This window comes from Mirounga leonina, unplaced genomic scaffold (assembly GCF_011800145.1).
Source record: "Mirounga leonina isolate KUSES-001 unplaced genomic scaffold, KU_Mleo_1.0 Mir_106, whole genome shotgun sequence".
Lineage (NCBI taxonomy): Eukaryota > Metazoa > Chordata > Mammalia > Carnivora > Phocidae > Mirounga > Mirounga leonina.
The window spans coordinates 6329681-6345459 of NW_023270232.1; the positions used below are offsets into that span (position 1 = coordinate 6329681).

At 37.3% G+C, this 15779-nt stretch overlaps 1 pseudogene across 1 annotated transcript; it reads right to left on the minus strand.

Moving 5' to 3' along the window:
- Positions 1–391: 391 nt before the first annotated feature.
- On the minus strand, positions 392–1844 carry LOC118017787 (annotated as a pseudogene). The gene has a single exon (XR_004681238.1). The product of XR_004681238.1 is annotated as a dnaJ homolog subfamily A member 1-like (transcript).
- Between the last annotated feature and the right edge of the window lie 13935 nt (positions 1845–15779).

Below are 15779 nucleotides of genomic sequence, written 5' to 3' on the forward strand. Positions count from 1 at the left end.
ATATATATATAAAAGATGGCACAGCAGAAGGGAATGCAGTTCTACAAGTGCAAGCCCTCAAGCAGCAGCATATGATAAACCCCTTCTTTAGAGAGGTATCCTTTCTATCAATGATACCACAGGCCAAATTACATAGCATGCCATCTTCAAGTAACAGTTGAGGCAATAAATGCAGAGGCATTACAATGAATCCCACTTAACTATAGACCAACACTTCTCTACAAATTCTTTGTCTGACTGCCAATTAAATACAAGTTTTAACTTCATAGCTTAACAATTAAGGGTCATACACCGAAGTCAATACATACACCTAGCATTTCAGTCTGAGCTGTTTCATATACATAGAGCTGAAATTAATTACAAGGTATGGCCTAACAAATGCTAGGGGAGATTTTTTTTTTTTTTAAGTAGTTTTTACAAGTATTAAACTTTATCTTGCACACTGAAGTCATCATACATACAGGGCAAAGTCAGAGCTTTTATATTTGAGTTTATTCTTCATTTAACTTTTAAAACACTACTATAGTTGAATATTAAAACAAAAACAATAGCAAGTAGTGAGCTATGATTATAGTCCTTCACTCATTCACTACTGCATATAAAATGCCAGCAGTGTTATTCACTGGCCCCATTAAGAGGTCTGACACTGAACACCACCCCTGGGATGATGTTCATCATCCTCATAGGCTTCCCCATTGTAATGGCGCCGTCTTTCCTGATTTGGATCAAAGTCCACCAGTTCTACCTGGTCCATTTCATCAGTCTCTTCTACTTCTTTCCTCTCAGGTAGGAGTTTTTCCAGCAAAGAGAGTTTATCAGGAGAGAGAAAGCCATTCTCAGGAAAGTTTACCTTAAATTCGATGATTAGGCGACCCTTCTCATATGGTCTACGATAAATTGGCATGCCTTCATTTAGCACACACTTGATATCTCCATGCTTGACAATTTGACCTGGGTGAGAGGTGATGACGATGGTTCGGTTGTCAAGAGTAGATATTGGCTTTTGAAAGCCACACATTGCTTCAACCAGCTGTATGTCCATATACATGAAAAGGTCTTCTCCTCGCCGAGTAAAAACAGCGTGGTCCTTCTGATCTAAAACAATGATAATATCTCCTGGTTCCAGTCCTGGTTCTTGGTCTCCTTCACCATGGAATGTTATCTTCTGGCCATCCTTCATGGCTTTGTCAATATGAACTTCTAGAATCTTCTTCTCTCAAACTATCTTCCTCCCATTGCAGCTTTTACATCTATCTTTGGGACTGATCCGTTCCCCATGGCCCTGGCACTCCATGCACACAGACTGAATTTGCTGAACCATTCCAGGTCCTATCTGATGAATTCTTATTTGCATTCCAGTACCTCGGCAATCGGGACAACATTCGACTGCTCCTTTCTTACCACCTCAGCCTTCACATTTATCGCAAATCACATTCTTTTGCAGAGCTAGTTTTCGTGTTGCACCATTATATAAATCTTCTAAGGTTACTGAGAGCTGATGCACAACATTTTTACCTCTCCTTTCTCTCTGCATCCTTCCTCCTCCTCCAAAAAACATATCAAAAATGTCCATGGGGGAGCCAAAACCACCACCAGCTCCACCTTCTTTAATCACCTGTTCTCCTCCTTTGTCATATAATTCCCTTTTCTTTGCATCAGAGAGTACTTTGTAAGCTTGAGAAATCTGTTTGAACTTCTCTCCTTCATTTGGATTCTTATCAGGGTGATACTTCAAGGCCAGTTAGTTTCCTGTAGGCCTTTTTCAATTCCTCTTGGGTGGCATTGGGTTTGACCCCCAAAACATCATAGGAAGTGGTTTCTTTCACCATTTTCTACAGCCGGTGAGAGGGCCGAGGCCGGTGTGGGGGAGCAGGAAGGAGCGTGTTGCTGGGCGCAGCTCAGGCAGCTGCCGCTCCTCCGCATCTCACCGAGCGTTCTGGAAAGTTCCGCCTCAAGTAAATTCTTCTTATGAACATGTTTTCCTTTGGTAAATACCTTGGAGTAGGATTGCTAGGTTAGATTTGGTGTACATTTAACTTACAAGTAACTGTCAACCTGTTTCTCCAAAGTAGCTGTACCATCTTACATTCCCATCAGCAGCGAATGAGAGTTCCACTTGTTCCACGTTCTTGTCAACATTGGATACCAGCAGACTGTATGAATTTAGCCATTCTAGCAAGTGTGGAAGTATCTCGTTATGGTTTGAGTTGTATTTCCCTGATGAGTAATGACCCTCAGCACCTTTTCATGTGTTTATTTTCCATTCTTTTATCTTTGCTGAAAAATTGATTCAAATCTTTATCTATGTTTTATTGAATTATTTATCTTCCTATTATGAAGTTGTAAGAGTGTGTTATAAGTTCTGGATACAAGTCCTTTATATTTTTCTCCCAGTCTATAGCATGACTTTTTATTTTATCATTAAATCTTGAAGAACAAAGCATTTTTTTTTTAAACTTGGAATAAGTCCACATTATCAACTTTTACTTTATGGTTTGTGCTGTTTTTTAATCAGAGATTTAAATTTCTAATAAACCCAAGGTCATAGTGATTTTCTCCTGTGTTTTGTCATAAAAGTTTAGAGCTTTAGCTCACACATCTTTAGGTTTATGATCCCTCTTGAGTAAATTCTTTTGTGTGGTGTATAATATAGATTGAGATTCATTTTTTGCCCAAGAACATCCAATTTCTCCAGTATCGTTTGTTGAGAAGATTATTCTCTCCCCATTGGATTACCCTGGCACATTCATCAAAAATCAATTGACCATATATATTTGGGTCTATTTCTGGACTCTATTCTGTTCCATTGAGCTAAATACCCATAATTATGCGAATGTAAGACTGTCTTGATTATTGTAATCTAATAGTAGGCCTTGAAATCTAGTATAGCAAGATTCCAAGTAATCTGGTACAGTAAGATATCCAAATTTGTTTTGTTTTTCAAAATTGCTTTGGCTATTCCAGATCCTTTGTATTTTCATATGAATTTTAGAATGGACTTATCAATTTCTCCAAATATCTATCTGGGATTTTGATAGCAAATGCACTGAATCTTTTAACACAATTGAGTCTTCTGATTCATGATTATAGTATGTCTTTCCCTTTTGTTTAGATCATTTTTAATTTCTCTGAGCAATATTTTATAGGTTTAGTATACAGAAATAGCATATGTTTTATTAAATTTGCTCCAAAGTATTTCATATTTTTCTTGCTATTATAAATGATATTGTAATATTTGAATTTTCATCTATTTACTTTTAGTATACAGGCTTTTAAAGTATGAACCTTGAATCTTGTTACCATGCTAACCTCACTAATCAATTCTAGTACGCTTTTTTATTGAACCCTTAGGATCTTCTACATAGGCAAATGGTCATATTATCTGCAAAAAAGATAGTGTTAATTTTTTTCTTTCTAATATATAAGACTTTTAATTTCTTTTTCTTGTCTGTTTGCACTGGCTAGGACCTCTATTACATTGTTCCACAGAAATGATGAGAGTAGAAATTCTTGCCTTGTTTCCAATATTAGGGATAAACATTCAGTCTTTTGCCATCAAGTGTCATGTTGACTGTTGATTTTTCATAGATGCCCTTTCTCAGGTGTGGAAGTTCCCTTCTACTCCTAGTGTGCTGAATTTGTTTTGTTTTGTTTTTAAATCATGAATGAGTATTCGATTTTCTCAAATGTTTTTTCTATATCTATTAAGGTGATCATGTGTTTTGGGTTTTTTTACTCTATTAAGCTGGTGAAATACATTGATTTTTGAATGTTAAAACAATCTTGCATTCTTGAAATAAACTACACTTAGTCATGATGCACCAACTTTCTCAGATATCGTAGATTTAGTTCACTAATATTTTGTTAAAGTACTTTGCTTTTTGTTGACATGGGGTGTTGGACTGTGGCTTTCCTTTCTTATAATCTCTTTGGTTTTGGTATTTGGGTAATGCTTGCCTCATAAAAGGAATTGGGAAGTATTCCCTCCTCTTCTATTTTCTGGAAGATTTTCTGTAGAACTGGTATTATTTTGTCCTTAAATGTTTGATATAACTAATCAATTAAGTCATCAGAGTCCGGGAATTTTCTTCAAGGGAATGTTTTTAACTAAAGAACCAGTTTAAAAAAATAGATGTGGGCTCTAAAATCAGGAACAAGACAAGGATGTCCACTTTTTCCACTTCTTTTTCAACATTGTACTGGAAGGTCTAGCCAGAGGAATTGGGTCATATAAAGAAATCAAAAGCATCCAGATTGGAAAGAAAGATGTAAAGCTATCTCTACTTATAGATGACATGATCTCATGTATATAAAACACTAAAGAATCCACACACACACATATACACACACAATTAAGATTAATGAATGACTTTAGCAAAGATGAAGGACACAAGACTCATATACACAAATCAGCTGTATTTCTGTTTACCAGCAAAGAATAATCAGAAAATGAAATTAGAAAAACAATTCCATGTAGTAACAGAAAGAATACTTAGGACTAAATTTAGCCAAAGAAATGCAATTGCACACCAGAAATGACAAAACATTATTGAGAGAAATTAAAGAAGACCTAATTAATGGAAAGACATCCCATGTTCATGAACCAGAGGACCTGGTGTTATTAGGATGGCAATACTTCCCAAATTGATCTACAGATTCAATGCAATTTCTATCAAAATTCAAACTGTGTTTTTTTGCAGAAAATTCATATGGAAATGTAAGGGACTCAGAATAACCAAGACAAAGTTGATAAAAAGGAACAAAATTGGAGGACTCACACTTCCTGATTTCAAAACTTAACTGTGAAGCTACAGTAATCAAGACAGTGTAGTACTGGCATAAGGCTAGACATAAAGATCAGTGGAATATAAGGGAGAGTTCAGGAATAAACCCGTACATCTATGGTCAATTGATCTCCAGCAAGGGTATGAACATCAGTCAGTGGGAAAAGAATAGTCTTTTTATTTTTATTTTATTTTTTTAAAGGATTTTATGTATTTATTTGAGAGAGAGCGCATGCACAGAGGGAAAGTGACAGGGAGAAGCAGACTCCCCACTGAGCAGAGAGCCTGATGCGGGGCTCGATCCCAGGACCCTGAGATCACGACCTGAGCAGAAGGCAGATACCCAACCAACTGAGCCACCCAGGTGCCCCACAAATAGCTTTTTTGAGGGGTTCCTTTTTAATTTAAAGTCAGTTAATTAACAAATAGTGTATTAGTAGTTTCAGAGGTAGAGTTTAGTGATTCATCAGTTGCGTATAACACCCAGTGCTCATTCCATCAAGTGCCCTCCTTAATGTCCATCACCCAGTTGCCCAATCACCCCACCCCCTACCCTCCAGCAACCCTCAGTTTGTTTCCTATGCTAAGAGTTTCTTATGGTTTGTCTCCCTCTCTGATTTCATCTTGTTTTATTTTTCCCAGTTTTGTTTCTTTTATTAACCAGAATCATGCTCTATATATTGTTCTTTGATGTGCTTATTGGAGATGTTCTCAGCCTAGCACACTCCTTTTACCCATTATATATTCCACATAAATAGTGTTACTGTTTGGGTTACTTCATTCTGCTGTTCTGATTATGCCCACTTTTGTGCACAAACTTGAGCACAGGGGCTGGAATTTGAGTGGAGGAGTGCCACTTTGAGCCCTTGTCAATCTGAGGTGAAGGCATGTTGACTTGGCGTTGAGTAGGTGGCAGGCCGTGCATGCTGACTCAGGCAGGAAGGCGGCTGGACTGTGAATTTGGGACCCACAGGCCAATAGCATCATGTGTGATGGGGACATGGCTGGTATTGCTTTTAACTTTTGTTTTTCTGAGAAACTCTATCTCTCCTTCTATTCTAAATGAAAGCCTTGCTGGATAAAGTATTCTTGGCTGTAGATTTTTTCCTTTTAGCATTTGGAATTTATCATGCTACTCTCTTCTGGCCTGCAGAGTTTCTGCTGAAAAACCCACTGATAGCCGTGTGGGGTTTCCCGTGTATGTCACTGCTTTCCTTTCTCTCGCTGCTTTTAAAATTCTCTCTTTATCACTACTTTTGGCCATCTTATTTACTTTGTGTCTTGATGCAGACCTCTTAGGGTTGGTTTTGTTGGGGGCTCTCTGTGCCTCCTGGATCTGGATTTCTCTTTCCTTCCCCAGATTCAGGAAGTTTTTAGCTATTATTTCTTCAGACAAATCTTCTGCCACCTTTTCTCACTCTTTTCCTTCTGGGATCCCTGACATGTGACTGTTATGCTTGACAGTGTCACTGAGTTTCCTGGGTCTCTTCTCATTTTGCATATTTTCTCCCCTCTCATCTCCTCAGCTTGATTACTTTCCATTACTCTGTCCTCCAGGTGGCTGATCCATTCTTCTACTTCCTCCTGTTTGCTATTTATTCCAGGTGGTCTATTTTTATTTCCATTTAGTGAGTCCAATAGCTCTAACTGGTTCTTTTTTACATCTACTATCTCTTGGTGGAGGGTCTCATGGAGGTTCTGTACTCCTTTCTCAATTCTAGTGAGTATCTTTATGAGCATTATTTTAAATTCACTATCAGACATATTACTTATCTCCATTTTGTTTAGGTCTCTTGCTCTGATTTTGTTCCACTCTTTCATCTGGGACAGATTCCTCTGTCTCCTCATTTTGTCAATTGCTGTGTCTGTTTCTATGTGTTAGGAAAATCAGCTACGTCTCCCACACTTGAAAGTAGTGGCTTTATGAAGAAGAGGTCCTGCAGTGCAGTGTCTCCTTTTCACCAGAAAATGGTGCTTCAGGGGGTGCATCCTATGTGTGTTGGTACAGGGGTGTCCTACCATTGTGGTGGAGCTGTGTTTGTCTTCAATCCAGCCTGTGATGGCTCTCTGCCTGTTGTGGGCAGAGTCTGGTACCTGTGGTGTTAGTGGGCTGGTCCAGGGCTGCCTCGGGCTTGAGTTGAGTCAGAGCAGGTGTTTGCCAGAGATGAAGTAACACCAAATGTCAGGCACTTTCCCTGTGTTGTCCCCTGAGAAGCTTTTGTTGGTGAGCAGGGCCTGCAGTCAGACCAGCTGCCTGCCTCCAGCCCACTGCTGGGGTCACAGTCAGACTGGTGTGTGGTTATTTTCCCCTCTCCCTAGAGCAGGACTCACTTTGGAGTGATGTTGACCCTTGTCTGGGCTGTGCTCACACTGCCAGGCTTGTGGCACTGTTTGATGGGATCTTGCCAAGAGCGATCAGAGGGGGTGGATCTGCTTCGCTGTGGCCTCTTGTCTACCTCGGGCTGCGGAGTCTCTTCTGCCATGTTTGGGGTTGCTTTCTGGGTTATTTATGCCAATGTGGGTATTCTCTAGGTGGCCACATGGCAAGAAGTGAGCCCAGTGTCCTCCTACTCCTCCATCTTCCCAGCAACCCAAGAACAGCTTTTTAAAATGGTGCTGGGACACCTGGCTATCCACATGCAAAATAATGAATGGATCCTTGTTCCATACACAAAAATTAATCCAAAATGCATCAAAAACCTAAATGTGAGAGCTAAAAGTGTAAGACTTTTTGAAGGAAACAGATGTGAGTTTTCTTGCCCTTAGATTAGGCAATAGTTTCTTAACTATGACACCAAAAGCATAAACAACAAAAGGAAAAAATAGGTAAGTTGGACTTCATCAGAATGAGAAACTTTTGTGCATCAAAAGACACTATCAAGAAAGTGAAAAAATAATCCATGGAATAAAAGAAAGTATTTGTAATTATATATCTGAAAGGGGCCTACAATTCAGAATATATAAAGAACTGTTACAACTCAATGATAAAAAGACAATCCAATTTTTAAAAATAGGCAAAGGAGGGGCACCTGGGTGGCTCAGTCGTTAAGCGTCTGCCTTCGGCTCAGGTCATGATCCCAGGGTCCTGGGATCGAGCCCCGCATCAGGCTCCCTGCTCAGCGGGGAGTCTGCTTCTCCCTCTCCCTCTCCCCCTTTTGCTGTGTCTCTGTCAAATAAATAAAGAAAAATCTTAAAAAAATAATAATAATAATAAAATAATAAAATAAAATAGGCAAAGGATTTGAATAGACGTATCTCCAAAGATATTCAAATGGTCAATAAGCATGTGAAAAGATCTTCAACATCATTAGTCATTAGAGAAACGCAAATCTAAACCACAATGAGATACCACATTACACCCACTAGGATGGCTATTTAAAAAAGAAAAAAGAAAAAGAAAAACAAGTCTTGGTAAAGATGTAGATAAATTGGAACCCTCATACATTGCTGGTGGGAATGTAAAATGGTACAGCCACTGTGGAAATAGTTTGGCAGTTCCTTAAAAAGCTAAAAATGGGTTGCCATATGAATTCCACTTTTAGGTGTATAACCAAGAGACATGAAAACACACATGCACACAAAAACTTATAAAGGAATTTTCACAGAAACATAATTCACAATGGTCAAAAAGTAGAAACAACCTAAATGCCCATTAACAAAATGTGGTATGTCTATACAAGGGAATATTTTTTAACCATAAAAAAGAATGAAGTACTGATACATGGTAAAACTTGGATGAATCTTGAAAACTTATGCTAAGTGAAAGAAACCAGACACAAAAGGTTATATGTTGTACAGTTCCATTTATATGGAGTGTTCAGTATAGGCAACTCCATAGAGATGAACAGTTGACTAGTAGTGTCAGGGGTTGGGGGAAGGAGGAAATGGGGAGTGATTATTTGTGGGCACAGAGTTTCTTTTTAGGGTGATGAAATGTTCTGGCATTAGAGGTGATGATGGCACAACCTTGTGAATATGCTAATAACCACTGAATCATACACTTTAAGATAGTGAATTTTGTGTTACATGAAATTTTATGTTCTATGAATTATAGCTCCATTTAAAAAATAGGTAAAAGGCAGGCCTGCTTCTCCCTCTCCCACTCCCCCTGCTTGTGTTCCTGCTCTCGCTATCTCTCGCTCTGTCAAATAAATAAAAATAGAAAGTCTTAAAAAAAATAATAAAATAAAAAATAGGTAAAAGGCAATCCAGAATTCTTATTTCTTCTGGAGTGAGCTTTGGTGGTTTGTGCATTCAAGCATTCTCTCTATTTCATCGAAGTAGTCAAATTCATTGGCCAAAGTTGGTTTATAATATTCGTATTTGTCAATTTTATTGGTATTTTTAAAGAATCAGCTTTTGAACTCTCTTTCCCTCCCACATCACCCTCTACTTTTTTTTAAAGATTTTATTTATTTATTAGAGAGAGAGAGAGAGCAGAGTGAGAGAGCACAAGCAAAGGGAGTGACAGAGGGTCAGAGGGAGAAGCAGACTCCCAGCTGAGCAGGGAGCCCAATGTGGGGCTCGATCCCAGGACTTTGAGATCATGACCTGAGCCAAAGGCAGATGTTTAACCAACTGAGTCGCCCAGGAGCCCCACCTTCTTTCTACTTTTAAAAATTTCTCCCATTCTTGTTATTTTTCTCTTTGTTACTTTTAATTTTCTCTTCTTTTTCTATCTTCTTGAAGTAAAACTTAATATATTGATTTAAGACCTTTCTTCTTCTTCCAGTACAATCATTTAATGCTACAAATTTCCCTCTAAGCACTGCTTGAGATGCGCCCCATGCATCTTAAAATGTTTTGTTTTCATTTTCAACCAATACAAAATATCTTCTGATTTCCCTTGTGATTTCTTATATGGTCCATTGCTTATTTAAGGATATGTTATTTACAATTACCAAATATTGGGGACTTTTTCAGATACCCTTCTGTTGTTGGTTTCAAATTTATTTCTGTTGTGTTCAGAGAACATGCTCTGCTTGAGTCCAATCTTCTTGATTCTGTTTTATGATCCAGAATATGCTGCTTCTTAGTAAGTGTTCCACAAGCACCCGAGAAGAATGTACATCCTGCTGTTGTTGAGTGGAGTGTTCCATAAATGTCAATTAGGTCAACTTGATTGATAGTGTTGTTAACTTCTTTTCTATTCTTACTGATTTTTTGTGTGTGTACTTGTTCTGTCAATTACTGAGAGAGGAATGTTGAAATTTCCAACTATGCAGATTTGTCTATTTCTTTTTTTAGTTCTGTAAGTTTTTGTTTCATACATTTTGAACCTCTATGCTCAGTGCATACATATTTAGGATTATAATGACTTTTTGATTAATTGACCTATTTATCATAATGAAATGTCTCTATCTTTGGTAATATTCCTTGTTCTGAAGTTTATTTTGTATGATTTAATCACTCTAGATTTCTTTGGATTAAGGTTTGAATTGTATATATTTGTTCATCTTTTTAGTTTTAACCAGTGTCTTCATATATAAAATAGGCTTTTTATAGGTGATGTATAGTTGTGTTGTGTCTTTTTACCCTATCTTAAAAGTTCTGCCTTTTAACTGGAATGTTCAGATCATTTTATATTCAATATAATTATATATATTACTGGTTTATACTCACCATCCTGCTATTTGTTTCTCATTTGTCTTATGGTTCTTTGTTGTTTTCATTCCCTTTTATTAGATTTGGGGGGGGGTTGCTTTATTTTTTCTTTGTTGCTCTAGAGTCTGCATTATACATGTTTAATTTATTACAGTCTACCTTCAAGCAATATTATACCACTTCATATATACTGTAAAAACCTTACAATATCTACTTCCATTTCTCTTCCCCCATCCTTTGTAGATTGTCACCATACATGTTACTTCTACATGTTTTATTTTTATTTATTTATTATTGTTTTAGAGAGGGCAGGGGAGAGGGGCAGAGAGAGAGGGAGAGAAAGAATCTTAAGCAGGCTCCATGCCCAGCATGGAGCCCCATGCGAGGCTTGATCTCACTATCCTGAGATCATGATCTGAGATGAAATCAAGAGCCAGATGGTTAACAAACTGAGCCAGCTAGACATCCCATTTCTATATACGTTTTGAACTTTGAGTACATTATTATTATTTTGTCTTGGAATAGTCAATTATAGGCCCACAGAAAGAGTAACAGGGACCAGGTTTACCCTCCCCCTCAACATAATAATTTTTTTAAAAAACAGACCCAGTATAAGAAGCAATATTTTACTTATTTATTAGCATTAGTGTATGTATTTATCTTTTATTGAGGTAAAATTCACATATCACAGAATTAGCCATCATAAAATGTACAATTCAGTGGCATTTAGTGTGTGCACAATGTTGTGTAACTACCACTTCTCTCTAGTTTCTAGTTTCCATACTTTATCATAAGCACCTGAAACTAATATAACACTGTATGTTAATTATATTGGAATTAAAAAAGTAAAAATTAAAAAAAAAATTTTAATTATGCTAAGAAAGAAGCCAGATGCTAAAGGTCATATAATTGAATGATTCCTTTATATGCTATATCCAGAATTGGCAAATCCACAGAGACAGAAAGCATATTAGTTGAGGGGAGGGGGCTGTGATCATTTAAATGTGTGGGCATTTATGGTCTTTGTGATGAAGAAGCAGCACTTTCAGAGACACTAGACATCAAGCAATAAAGGAGAATAATCTCTGAGAAATGAAATGAACCAAGCCAGCCCTGCAATTGCTGTGGCTTATTGCCTTGCAAGAGTTCTCAGGCCATGGCCCAGGAAGGGGGAAGTCCAGGTAGAGCCTAGTGGATTCCTTGAATGGAGGAGACAAAGCCAAGCAATCAGTGAGATGAAGGCAGCTAGGATTCTCAAGTCAGAACAGCAAAGAGAAAAATGTTGTACAGAGAGAGAACCCTGGAGATCCACAGAGGGGGCCCCTTACATATTCAGAAGGTCCTGATCAGTGCATGTATGCATGCATATTTCACAATATGAAAAGACTAGAGAACAATGCCCAAAGTCACACAGAGCCAGAGATAGTGCCTCTTCCCATGTGCCAGACTGGAAAAACAGATAATTCATGAATAGAATACCCAGGAAGCTCTTAACTTAGTAATAGGGAATAATTAGCCTTCATCTGAATGCTGCTCCAGATCTGCCTAGCAAATCATAAAAGCAAGATTCAAAAGGATCGAACTCTTTCCAAGTAATTTAGCTGCATAATCTCAGAAAAAAAAAAAAAAACATTATTGGAATATAAAAACATCCAGGACTTAACACTTAACTTAAAATTCATAATGTCTGGGAGCCCACCAAACATTACTAGGTAGGAAAAAAAAAAGATTACTAGGCATACACAAAAGCAGGAAAACACAATCCATATTGAAGAGAGTAATCAACTAACTGAAACAGACCTAGAAATGACAACAGATGCTAGGATTAGCAGACAAGGACATTAAAACAGCTATTATAACTATATCCCATATGTTCAAAAAGTTAAGTGAAACATGAATGATAGTTTTTTAAAAAAACTGAACATCTAGAATTGAAAACTACAGTGTCTGCGATGAAAAAATCTCTGTCTGAGATGAGATTAATGACAGATTAGGCACAGTAGAAGAAATAATAGTGAATTTGAAAGCATAGCAATAGAAACTATCCAAAATGAAAACTATAAAAAATGGCAAGAGTGTCATTGAACCGTGGGACCTCAAGCAGCTTAATATATAAGTAATTGGAAACCACAAAGGAGAGGAGAAATGGGCTAGAGGGAACAGAAAAAATATTTGAAGATATAATACCCAAAAAACGTCAAATGTGCTGAAAAATATTGAATCACAAATCCAAGAAACCAAATGAATTCCAAGATAAGAAACATAAAGAAAATGAAAACAAGGCATATCTTAATCAAATTGCTCAAAATTGATGATAAAGAGGACATCTTAAAAATGGCTAGAGGGCAGGGGCGCCTGGGTGGCTCAGATGGTTAAGCGTCTGCCTTCGGCTCAGGTCATGATCCCAGGGTGCTGGGATCGAGTCCCGCATCGGGCTCTCTGCTCCTTGGGAGCCTGCTTCTCCCTCTACCTCTCTCTCTCTCTCTCTCTCATGAATAAATAAATAAAATCTTTAAAAAAAAAATGGCTAGAGGGAAAAAAACACTTTACATACAGAGGAAAAAAGACAAAGGTAATATTGTAGATCCCTCACCAGGATACTGAAAGCAAAAAGATACTGGAATACAACTTTCAAATTGCTGCAAAAAATTGTCAACTTAGAATTCTGTGCCCAGTGAAAATATCTTTTAAAAATGAAAACAAAATCAAGATGTTTACAGACACCCAAAATGGTCCAAACACCCTAACTGAATGGCAGAAATCATCAATCTGAATAAAAAAGCAAACCCAGTTATATGCTGCCTATAAGAAATGCACCTTAACTATAAAGACATAATTAGGTTAAAAGTAAAAGGATGGAAAAAGATATAACTTGCTAACATGAAACAAAAGAAAGCTGGAGTGGCTATTTTAATATAAGACAAAGAAAATTTCAGAATAAAAAGAAAACCCTCTCTGTACTATCTTCTCAGTTTTTCTGTAAAAATAAAATCTAATTGAAAAAAAAAAAGAGCATTTTTGACATGACAGCATGTTTGACAGCATTTGATAACATACTGGAATTTGTGGATGCTGATAAAGCAGTACTTGGGAAGTTTATAACAATAAATGCCCATGTCAGAAAGGATAAAGTTCTCAAGTTAATAAATTCTTCTCCTTTAAAAAAAAAAAAAAAAAAAAAAAAAAAAAAAACTAGAAAAAGAAGAGCAAGTAAACCCCAAAGTAGGGAGAAAAAAGAAAACAATAAAGATCAAAGTGTAAATTAATGAAACAGAGAACAGAAAAAGAATAGAAAAATTTGATGAAACCCAAAGTGTTTCCTTTGAACCAATGAAATTGCTAGATTCTAGCAAGACTGATTGGAAAAAAACATAATATATAAATGACCAATATCAGTAACCAGAGAGGTGATATCACTACAAATTATAAGACATGAAAAGGATAGTAAAGGAATGTTATTTTTTTTTTAAGGATTTTATTTATTTGAGAGAGAGCGAGAGAGCACAAGCAGGGAGAGTGGCAGAGGGAGAGGGAGAAGCAGGCTCCCCACTGGGTAGGGAGCCCAATGCTCGATCCCAGGGGCTTGATCCCAGGATTCCAGGATCATGACCTGAGCCAAAGACAGACGCTTAACCAACTGCGCCACCCAGGTGCCCCAAGGAATGTTATTTTTAAAAACAACTGTATGACAATAAATTCAACAACCTAGATGAAATGGATAAATTCCTTCAAAGACACAAATCAGCAAAGCTCACTCAAGAAGAAGTTGATATCCTGAATTACCTTGTATCTATGAAAGAAATTGAATTTTTCCCCATAAAGATAATTCCAGGACCAGCTCTTTTTTGTGGTACCTCAGAGGTGTAGGCTGCTTCAGGATAAAGCTGAACATCTCTTTCCCAGTACTGGCTGACAGAAATTTATTGAAGTGGGCAATGAATGCAAACTTCATACTTTTTATGAGAAGCATATGGTCACAGAAGTTTCTGCTAATGCTCTGGGTGAAGAATGGAAGAGTTACATGGTCCAAATCAGTGGCGGCAATGACAAACAAGGCTTTCCTATTAAGCAGGGAGTCTTGACCCATGGCCATGTCCATCTGCTACTGAGGAAGGGACATTCCTGCTACAGATCAAGGAGGACTGGAGAAAGAAAGTGCAAATCTATTCAGGGTTTCATTGTGGATGCCAGTCTCAGTGTTCTCAACTTGGTCATTGTAAGAAAAGGGGAGAAAGATATTCCTGGACTCACTGATACTACTGTGCCTTGTCACCTGGGGCCCCAAAGAGCTAGCAGAGTCTGCAAACTTTCTAATCTCTCCAAAGAGAAGATGTGTGCCAGTATGTTGTAAGAAAGTCCCTAAACAGAGAAAGAAACCTAGAACCAAAGTGCCCAAGATTCAGCATCTTGTTACTCCACATGTCCTCCAACACAAACTTGGGTATTTCTTTGAAGAAACAGTGTACTAAGAAAAATCAGGAAGAGGCTGCAGAATATATGAAACTTTTGGCCAAGAGAATAAAGGAGGCCAAAGAAAAACACCAGGGACAGATTGCCAAGAGACAGAGGCTGTCCTCCCTGAGAGCTTCGACCTCTAAGTCTGAATCTAGTAAAAAATGAGATTTTCTAAGAGTAACAAATAAATAAGATCTGATTAAAAAAAAAAAAAAAAGATAACCACAGGCCCAGATGGCTTCACTGGTAAATTCTACAAGGCATTTATCGACAAAATAATACCAATTCTATGGAAACCATTCCACAAAATAGAGGAGGGAGCACTTCTCAATTCCTTTTATGAGGCAAGCATTACCCTGATACCAAAATCAAAGACATTATAATAAAGAAAACCTATAGTCCAATATCCCCACATCAATAAAATCAAAGTACCTTAACAAAATATTATTGAAATTAATCTAGCAATATATGAGAAAGGTAGTACACCATGACTAGTGGAGTTTATCCCAAAAATATAAGGTCCTCTTAATACTCAAAAATCTATGTATTTCACCAGCTTAATAGACTAAAAGAGAAAAATTATATAATCATCTTAATTGATATAGAAAAAGTATTTTAGAAAATTGAATACTCACTCATGATTTCAAAAAGAAAATTCTCAGCAAACTAGGAATAAAAGGGAACTTCCTCAACCTGAAAAGGCATCTACAAAAAAACTGAAAGCTAATACCACATTTAATGGTAAAAAACTGAATGTTTTTCCCCTAATATTGGAAACAAGGCAAGAATTTTTAGTCTTGCCACTTCTTTTGAACGTTGTAATGAAAGTCTTAGCCAGTGCAAGCAGGCAAGGGGGGAAAAGGCATACAGATTGGAAGGGAAAAATTAAAACTATCTTCTCCACAGATAATGCAATCATGTCTAAGTAGAAAATCC